Raw genomic sequence first — 9040 nt, forward strand, 5'->3', positions numbered from 1 at the left:
TGCAATACCCTGCCCCTTTACTTCCCCTCTCCTCACCGTTCAAGGCCCCAAACACTCCTTTCAAGTGAAGCAGCATTTCACTTGCACTTCCCTCAATTTAGTCTACTGCATTCGTTGCTCCCAATGCGGTTTCTTCTACATTGGAGAGACCAAACACAGACTGAGTGACCGCTTTGCAGAACACCTTTGGTCTGTCCGCAAGCATTACCCAGACCACCCTGTCGCTTGCCATTTCAACACTCCACCCTGCTCTCATGCCCACATGTCCGTCCTTGGCCTGCTGCATTGTTCCAATGAACTGGAGGAACAACACCTCATCTTCTGACTAGGCTAAATATTGAGTTCAACAATTTTAGATCATGAACTCTCTCCATCCCCACCCCCTTTCCGATTCCCCCCTTTTTTTCCAATAATTTATATAGATTTTTCTTTTCCCACCTATTTCCATTATTTTTAAATGTATTTCCATCCATTGTTTTATCTCTACCTTTTAGCCTTTTTTGATTCCTTCACCCCACCCCACCCCCACTAGGGCTATCTGTACCTTGCTTGTCCTGCTTTCTACCCTTAATTAGTACATTCCTCAGATAATATCACCACCTTCAGCACCTCTTTGTCCTTTTGTCTGTGACATCTTTTGGTTATCTCCACCTATCACTGGCCCTCTATCCAGCTCTACTTGTCCCAACTCTCCCCCCCTTAAACCAGCTTATATTTCACCTCTTTTCTATTTTTACTTAGTTCTGTTGAAGGGTCATTTGGACTCGAAATGTTAACTGTGCTCCTCTCCACAGATGCTGCCAGACCTGCTGAGTTTTTCCAGGTATTTTTGTTTTTGTTTTGGATTTCCAGCATCCGCAGCTTTTTGCTTTTATTATAATTACTTGATGCTTCTGTATTCCTTCAACTCTTGTCAAACCCCCACTTGCATTCACTGCACTGTTGGAGGTCATGTCTTCAGCCATCTTGGCCTCAAGTTCTGGTGCTTTGTCCCCAAATCTCTTTGCCTCCTTTAAGCCACTTCTTAAATCTACCTCTCTGGCCAAGAATTTGGTCATCTTCCTCAAATTCTTCTCCTTTGGCTCAATGTCATTTTTGACCCACCAGTGATGGTATCCGGAAGGAGTCTGTGGCATCAGTATTGAGGGCAAGAATATTGACCCTACTACCACTTTAAGTGCATCACAGACATTTCACTGCCCACACAAGTCAGTATGGAACATTTGGCATACCTCAGTCACACCTACAGTGATGTAACAGTCAGAGTTATCCATCGCCATATTCACAGTGGCGCCAAATGAGTAATGTTTCTCACTAACATCGTCGTTATCAGTGTGAGACCAACTTATCAGTCAGAGTCCACCTATCTTAAGCAATCTCCTTGCAGTTTCAGTGCTGCACTCCAGGCTGATTTATATATGCATTTAGCATCAGTTTTGGCACTCAAGATAATGTAGCTATGAATGCCAGAAACAAAGTATAAACTGGTTAGTGAAAGTTGGAACCACAACATAAAGAAGGTCCCATCACTACAAACAGTGAGATCTATGCAATACTGGCATAACTTCCAGTTATCACTCTCCTGATTATTTTCTTTTGATCAGTATGTCTCCGGCTGGTAATTCTGGACAGTCCTCCGCAAATGCAAAAAAAGTAGTACTAGGGATTGCATTAAATTTTTTGTCATGCTGACTCAGCAGAACCTGATCTCTACAGGCCTGAAAGTATAAACAGATATTCCCTGCAGAAGGTTCTGGCTTGTTTATATCCAACTTTATGCGCAATTTGCATTTTTCCTAATTAAATCAATCTCATTCACACAATGAAATTTAAGTGCAGTTTCCTTATCATGAGTAAAGCACGTCATTAAGTGCAAAGTAAAAAAATCACTTTTGTTGAATATGCTGCTGCAAAATCTCCCCAGTTTTCCTCCCCTTGCTCCACTGTACAAATGCATAGTATGTTCATCCTACAGTAATTTGACACCATCCAATCCTTGTACTACTTAAGGCACGAGGTACACTGTAAATGATAAGGCAGATTAAGTTCATGGTGGACCACTAGGTCTACATGGTTCCAATAAACAAGCAGTGCTTTCTGTGTCCTGTTGGGATCTATAGTGTCGACAACAGGTCTCCAATTACCTGGCCATGTAGGTGTACAGGGCAAAAATGCAAGTTTACAATGCAAATAATGGACATCTGAATTGAGTTGTAAGTCTACAGCAAACTCATAAACAGTTTCTGCCAGGTAATGTTACAAGCTTCAAAAGCAGTCCTCGAAAGTGCTTTATGATCATGTGAACGCTCACATGTGTGACTGCCTTGAGACTCGCTGCATCTGTCTTGTTGCTTGTAATATTTACAGAACGGCAGAGGAATGACTTCTCATTAAAACGTAGATTTAATCCCAATGATTAACAGAAATTGGTTTATAACAGATGACCAAAAGGGGGCACTGAGAAAGGAAATGGGAGCCATTGAAAGGAATAGTTTCATTTACATAACTTTTCATCCAATCTCTCAGAAGAATCTCAGAGTACCTCATGTACAGTGAATTACTTTGAAATGCAATAAATGTTGTATTGTAAGCAAATGCATCAGCCATTCTGTGCACACAAGTTTCCTCAGACGTTGATAAGATCAATGCCCATAAAAGGTATTTTTGGTGGAGTTGCTCGAGGGATCAAGGTTGGTCAGGACAGATGATGAACAACTTGGTGCTCATCAGACCATGCCAGGGGATCACGACCATTCATTTGGTTCACTAAGGAGGAAATGGCCTTGCACATTAGAGGTGGCCTCACCCCTCTTTGCCTTCTCACAAGTTGCTGTTCCATTGGAACCATGCAAAGTGAAACCTCTTTCAGAAGACTACCTTGATTATTTTAATGACAGAAACAAAGGGGCAATGAGTTCAATGTGAATTTTTAAACCTTCAAATGGAGTTGGAGGGCCCCTCCCATCCCTCAAAGAGCTCTGTGCAGGTATTTTGAGTTTATATGCATGGAACTCAGATGCCCTACTCACAGAGGTGCAGCATCAACAACACTTGCAAATTCATTAACTATTTGGGAGAGCTCACACTGCACTGATATAATGCTGGCATAATTTAGGAAAGAGAACATATTGGATATCCCCGAGGTCAGAAAAGAGAAGAGGGAATGCTAATTAACCAATCTGTACCAGGATGCTTGAAACTTCACACCCTCAATCATGATTCTGTCCTCAATGGCTCACACAGGCCAACCTTGTTGCCCTCTCTTGACCCAGAGCTGATCTTGCAAACACATTTTTCAATGGTCCTCCCCTTGCTTATCTCAACAAGCTCCTCCAGTCCAATGTGCCATAGCCTGATCTACTTTCCAATTTGGTGCAGAGACTTCAATGCTCTTGACCCTCTCCCTAAATTGTACTGCCTTGTCACCTCTCCCCTCATTCAAATATCACCTCAAAACCTGCTTCTTTCCTCAGTCATCTGCCCTAACCTTTCTCCCACCATATCTAGGCATCAATTCTACCTTTGTAACACACCCCAACATATTTTGTTTCATTAAAACTGTGCTACAAAAGTGATTGCTGGCACTGTTAATCCAGATCCTGGGAATCTGAATGGGGAAAAGCTGCTTTGCCCAGCTCTAACCTTAAATCAACATGGAAAAAAATTGAAAAATTGATTAATTTCCAAGTATTTCTGTTGATGGTCAATGTTTCAGTGGTGTAATATCAGATTTCAGTCACAAATATATTTATCCATCCAATAAGCCATTACAATTTAAAGATTTCAGCAAACTCATTAAAACTATATTTCATTTAAATTTAGATTGAGGAGCTCCACTTGCTACTGAATGGGGTGTGCATCAGTTAGTGCCCCTTTTCTTTTACATGCAAGTAGTGTAACAGTGATTTCAAATTCCAGTTTGACAAGATTTTTCAATCATTGCAGATGAACATCATGACCTATTTGAAACTATCTTTAGTTTGGTCACAACAGAGCATAGCATACAACACACCACAACCATTTGAGTAAAAGGTTGGTGGCATACAGAGGCCAATTTAGAATTTTTTTTAACTAGTTAGGCAGCTCACTGCAGCACTGTCCTTGAATGGCTTGACCTATTGCATGAGAAGGCAAGCCAGTGCAGCCAAGTCTACACGCAATGCTCCAGAAGCACACTAATCATTAACCATTTTTTATTTCAAAAACAGCATCAAGGACATGTAATGTGAAACTAGCTTAGGTCATACAGAGTACAACCCTATCGATATCTTTTGAGAAGATCATTCCCTGAAATCACTGATCCACAACCGTAAGGTCTCTTTGTCAAAAATAAGTTGGCCTCAACAAGTCTTGTAACCACAGATCATTTTTTATTTTATGATTTTTAAAAATGAGAAACAAAATGCTTGCATTTATGTAGCATGGATTGAATTAACAAGCTTCTCAGTCTTGGGATGGGTGACTGAACTGACTTTAACAGTTGCACAAAAGTGCATTTACACTCTTCAAGTTTGATAACTTCCACTGTGCTTCATAATTTAGAATGTGAGTCCGGAGTCAGGGCTGATCTGATTCTGAGGAGAAGCAGGAGCAAGGCTCCCTGGGCCATAGTCTCACATCACTTTGGTTTGACACCACATGGGGTTTTTAAGTCCAGTGCTGTATCAAAACATGATTTACAAGAAGTACTCCTTTGGGCCTAAAGCACTTGTTGAACCTACCTGATCTCGGTTTAAATTTCCAACTGTCTGCAGAGGTACACATACGCAGAGGCTCTCTCCCGGGCTGGACCATCAGAATCCCAGTCAGGCAGGAGCCAAGCTATGTAAACATGGTTCTGCCTGGCTGGAACCCAAACTGCTACCTGCTTTAGCCTTCAGATAGCATAAAGAAGGTATTGCGACTTAAAGTGTCACTTTAAGGCAAGAAGTGGCAGATTCAAATTTGTGAATGTCAAGTCAGGTCTGATACCAGGAATTTCTATTTCACACAGTGGTCAGTATTAGTACAAGACTTTATGTAGGGTGTCTGCAGCATCTCATAAGAGAGAATCTTCGAATCTATAAACAGCAGGCATGCTGGGGAATTGTGGCTTTCTCCGAATGAATTACCTTCCTTATCCATCACGGAATCTTGCATCATGTCTGAAAGGAATATTTAAAAGTGCTCCACTTATAATATTATTTGGGCAAATAAGGCAGCTGGTTTTTATTTATTCCTTCATGGGATGGGGGTGTCGCTGGCAAGGCAAAGGCTTGCTCGGCCATTTCAGAGGGCCATTAAGAGTAAACCACATCGCTGTGGGTCACATGTCAGTCAGACCAAGTAAGAGCAGCAGATTTCCTTCCTTAAAGGACATTAGTGAACCAGATGGGTTTTTATGACAATTGACGATAGTTTCATGGTCACCATTACTGAGGCTAACTTTCAATTCCAGATTTTATCAATTGAATTTCAATTCCACCAGCACTGTCCTTGAATGGCTTGACCTATTGCATGAGAAGGCAAGCCAGTGCAGCCAAGTCTACACGCAATGCTCCAGAAGCACACTAATCATTAACCATTTTTTATTTCAAATATGTGACGTGATGTGATCCCATTCGCCTGACCCTCTGGATTTCTAGTCCAGTGACATTACCACGCTCCACCCTCCACCCCCCCCCCCCCGCTGCAGTTTGCACAGCCAGATCCCACACAAAACAATGATGATGGGAATGAATTAATCCAATTTTCAGGTGTCACCGGCTGTTGAAATAGCTTCATGGGATCTCCTAATGTCCACCTGGTTTGGCAGATAAAATCTGGGTTTCACCTCGCATCTAAAGAATGGCATCTCTGAAAATGCAGCACCCCCTCCCCAACAGTAAGGGTTAACCTTGGCTCACTGGTGGCACTCTCAGTTCTGAGTCACAGAAGGTTGTGGGTTCAAGCTCAACTCCAGAGATTAGAGCGCATGATCAAGTCTGACACTCCAATGATGGATTCACTGATGGAATGCTGCACTTGTCAGGGGTGCCGTCTTTCAGATGAGGCATCAAACTTAAACCCCATCAGCCCTGTCAGGTGGATGTTAAAGATCCCTGGGCACTATTTTGAAGATGAGCCGAGAAGCCCTCTCCAGTGTCCTGGCCAATAATTTTCCTCCAACCAACACCAGATACATATTTTGTAGAAGACTCATATTCAACTTGGAATGTTGGCCTGAATTTTCCGGCCCGCGTTGTTGGGACCCACCACGTCGTGTCCAGTGACTTCGGCGGGACCACAAAATCCCAGCCGTTAACTCAATCCCATCTCTCCGCCCCCCGCCCCCCCCCACAACCCAGATGCTGCCAAACCTGCTGAGTTTTTCCAAGCATTTTTTCTGTTTTTATTTAAGGTTTTCGGCATCTGCAGCATTTTGCTTTTATTGTACCTGATACAACGTTATCTGGTCATTTATCTCATTGCTGTTTGTGAGATCTTGCTGTGTGCAAATTGTCTGGTTTCTTGCATGAACGCCAGTAACAAGATTTCAAAAGAACTTAATTGGCTGTAAAGGTTTTTTTTTATGGTTCGGGGAGGGGTCAACCTGTGGTGAAAGGCAACTGGTATCAAGTCGAAGTCTCACTTTTCTTTCCATTGCGAGCATTCAGGATTTTTTTTTTCTCAATAAAAGGGTGACTTGGTCGTGGAGTCTGTGCAGTCCTAATAAGCAACGTTTTTTTAAAAAAAAAAATATGCTTGCAACGTGTTAAAAACGAACTTTTCCGCTAAAGGTCATTCTCTGTCCGAAACTACAAGTGACAGACAACTAGAGAGGGAGGGAGATGAGAACAGCGATAAACTGGTCGCACGCAAACACAGGGGGGAGAGAATGGCCGGAGGGAACCAGTGAAACGAAGATTTCAATAGCTGCTCGCCTGCACAGTCATTGTATACCTCCCACCATTGTTGCTGCGACTTGGAAACATTCCATTACCCAAGCTGTAAAAGGAACGGAGGAACAAAAGTGCCAAGAGCTTTTTTTCACCCTCGGGCGTCGTCAGTTTACATAAAGTTTTATAAATGAAAAGAAACCTAAAATCGACTTCGGGGTGCAGTCCGTGCAGAAGGTTTAGCTTTACTCTCGCTGGGTGGGCACGAAGCGTTTCTGGAATGGTTTCTGCAACAGGAACCTGTCAACAAAGGGTCAATAAAGTTGCCTAGCGTGCAAGCTGCGCTCCACAACAAATACCTTTGATAGTTTATCATCTTTTTAATACTGGCAAGAGGCTCGAAACAGATCCCGGCCACCTCGTTCTGCAGCAGCTAGATAAGAATGGAGCGCGATAGTTTGTTGACCTCCCCCTCCTCCGGTCTGGTTAAGGTGGGGAGTTGGGGGGTGGGGGGGGGGGGGGCGGTGGTTGGAATTACGATGCATAGCCGGCTCACACAAACATTTGTCAGCAGTCAAAGGCTAGTCTTTGAGACCTGTTATCCATCCTGTAACGTGTTCTTCCCTTTCTAAAACAAATCACTTTTTAAAAAAAAAGTTTCAAGTTAACTGGAGATCCTTTCGCTCAACCAGTGGCACAAACTCTTGAATTTAAAGAGCGCTGGTGCCGCAGTTAGACCGCGTGGGGATTTCCCTGAACAAGTGTACCCTGGTTTTGAGGAGGAGTGCGGGGTGTCGTGTTCGTGTCGATGCACAGCGCCTTGGGAAGGCACATCGAAACCCAAAGGCAGCCAGTATCGCTCGTCACTCAGCTCTGGACACCAAGTAGCCCTCACGCTAGCATGAGCTTTCTATACCACAGCAGTGAGGACGCTTCAGAGGTCCTTCACGGGTTGCAATGCAGATCGGGACGTCCTGAAAGGCGCTATAGAAATTCAAATTTTTCTTCCCCCCCCCCCCCCCCCCCAACACCCCCGGGGTTTCAGAGTTGCCAACCGGGATTAATGCATCCCTGATGGAACCATATGACTTTCCCCCCACTCTCCAGCCATCAGTGGCCAACACATCCACCCTTGTGATGTGCTGCCTTCCAGCTAATTGAAAAGCAAAAAAATGGACAAAAACTGCCAAACAGCCTTCTCCCCCATTTTCAATATTTTTATATCTGGTAAAGAGAAATGTTCAAAGAAAATGACCAAAAAAAAAACTCAAATCTTTTTTAATGTCCTGATGATTTTACTCCAGGGTTGCACAAAGCAATGTCCTGGAGATTTGATCTTCAATTCCTGGAGACTCCAGGCCAATCCTGGAGGGTTGGCAACCCTACTGGGCACAGTGAAACTGCATTTTAAAAGTGTCCATTTTGGTCCACTGAATGATCAGGGAAACTTTTAAGAACTGTGTGATTATTCTTAACGTGACAGCAGATGCCGTGCCTATGCTAAGATTAGCAGCCAGAAAACTGTGCATGTACCCTAACACGTGCACACATTTCCTTTATGACTGAACTTACTGCAACCAGGTCCAAATCTAGCCCAATGACTCTTGGCTTAATTGCTGCGTAATTATAGCTGGGAATTTCCTGCAATGTTAATGGTGCAAGACCTCACAGGATACAGTTACGCTGCAAAAGGCAAACGGAGAGCTGAACACTCTTAATTATTACTGCTGCCCTGAAGAGCTGATTTACCTGGGAGAGCCCAGCACAAATCTCACTCTGACCTGCCCCCCTCACCTCCACCACCCAGCAATGTAGTTACCATTTGAAGTGATAAGGAAGCGGGAAGGATCCCAACAGAAAGAAGGATAGAGTTGGTGTAGTAACTGTAGCTTTAAGGAATGTAGTGACTGTAGCTTTAAGACTTATTGTACTGTGTAGTGTCAAGTGACAGTGTGAATGAATCAACCCTAAGTGCAGGGAACCTTAAGGGTGGAATTTTTGTCTCGTTGTGGATCTTGATGGAAGCATGTAACTGCTGCTGAAGCCCTGTAAATAAAGTTTACTGTTTCTTATGAGAAACCTGTCTGGACAAACAAGTCCATAACAACTGGCAATGAGGATAAATTAGTTCTGACACTGTCCCTCGCCCAGTGAATGTGAGTATCTTGTTTTAAACAGAAGAA

Source organism: Carcharodon carcharias, chromosome 32, assembly GCF_017639515.1.
Source record: "Carcharodon carcharias isolate sCarCar2 chromosome 32, sCarCar2.pri, whole genome shotgun sequence".
Classification (NCBI taxonomy): Eukaryota; Metazoa; Chordata; class Chondrichthyes; order Lamniformes; family Lamnidae; genus Carcharodon; species Carcharodon carcharias.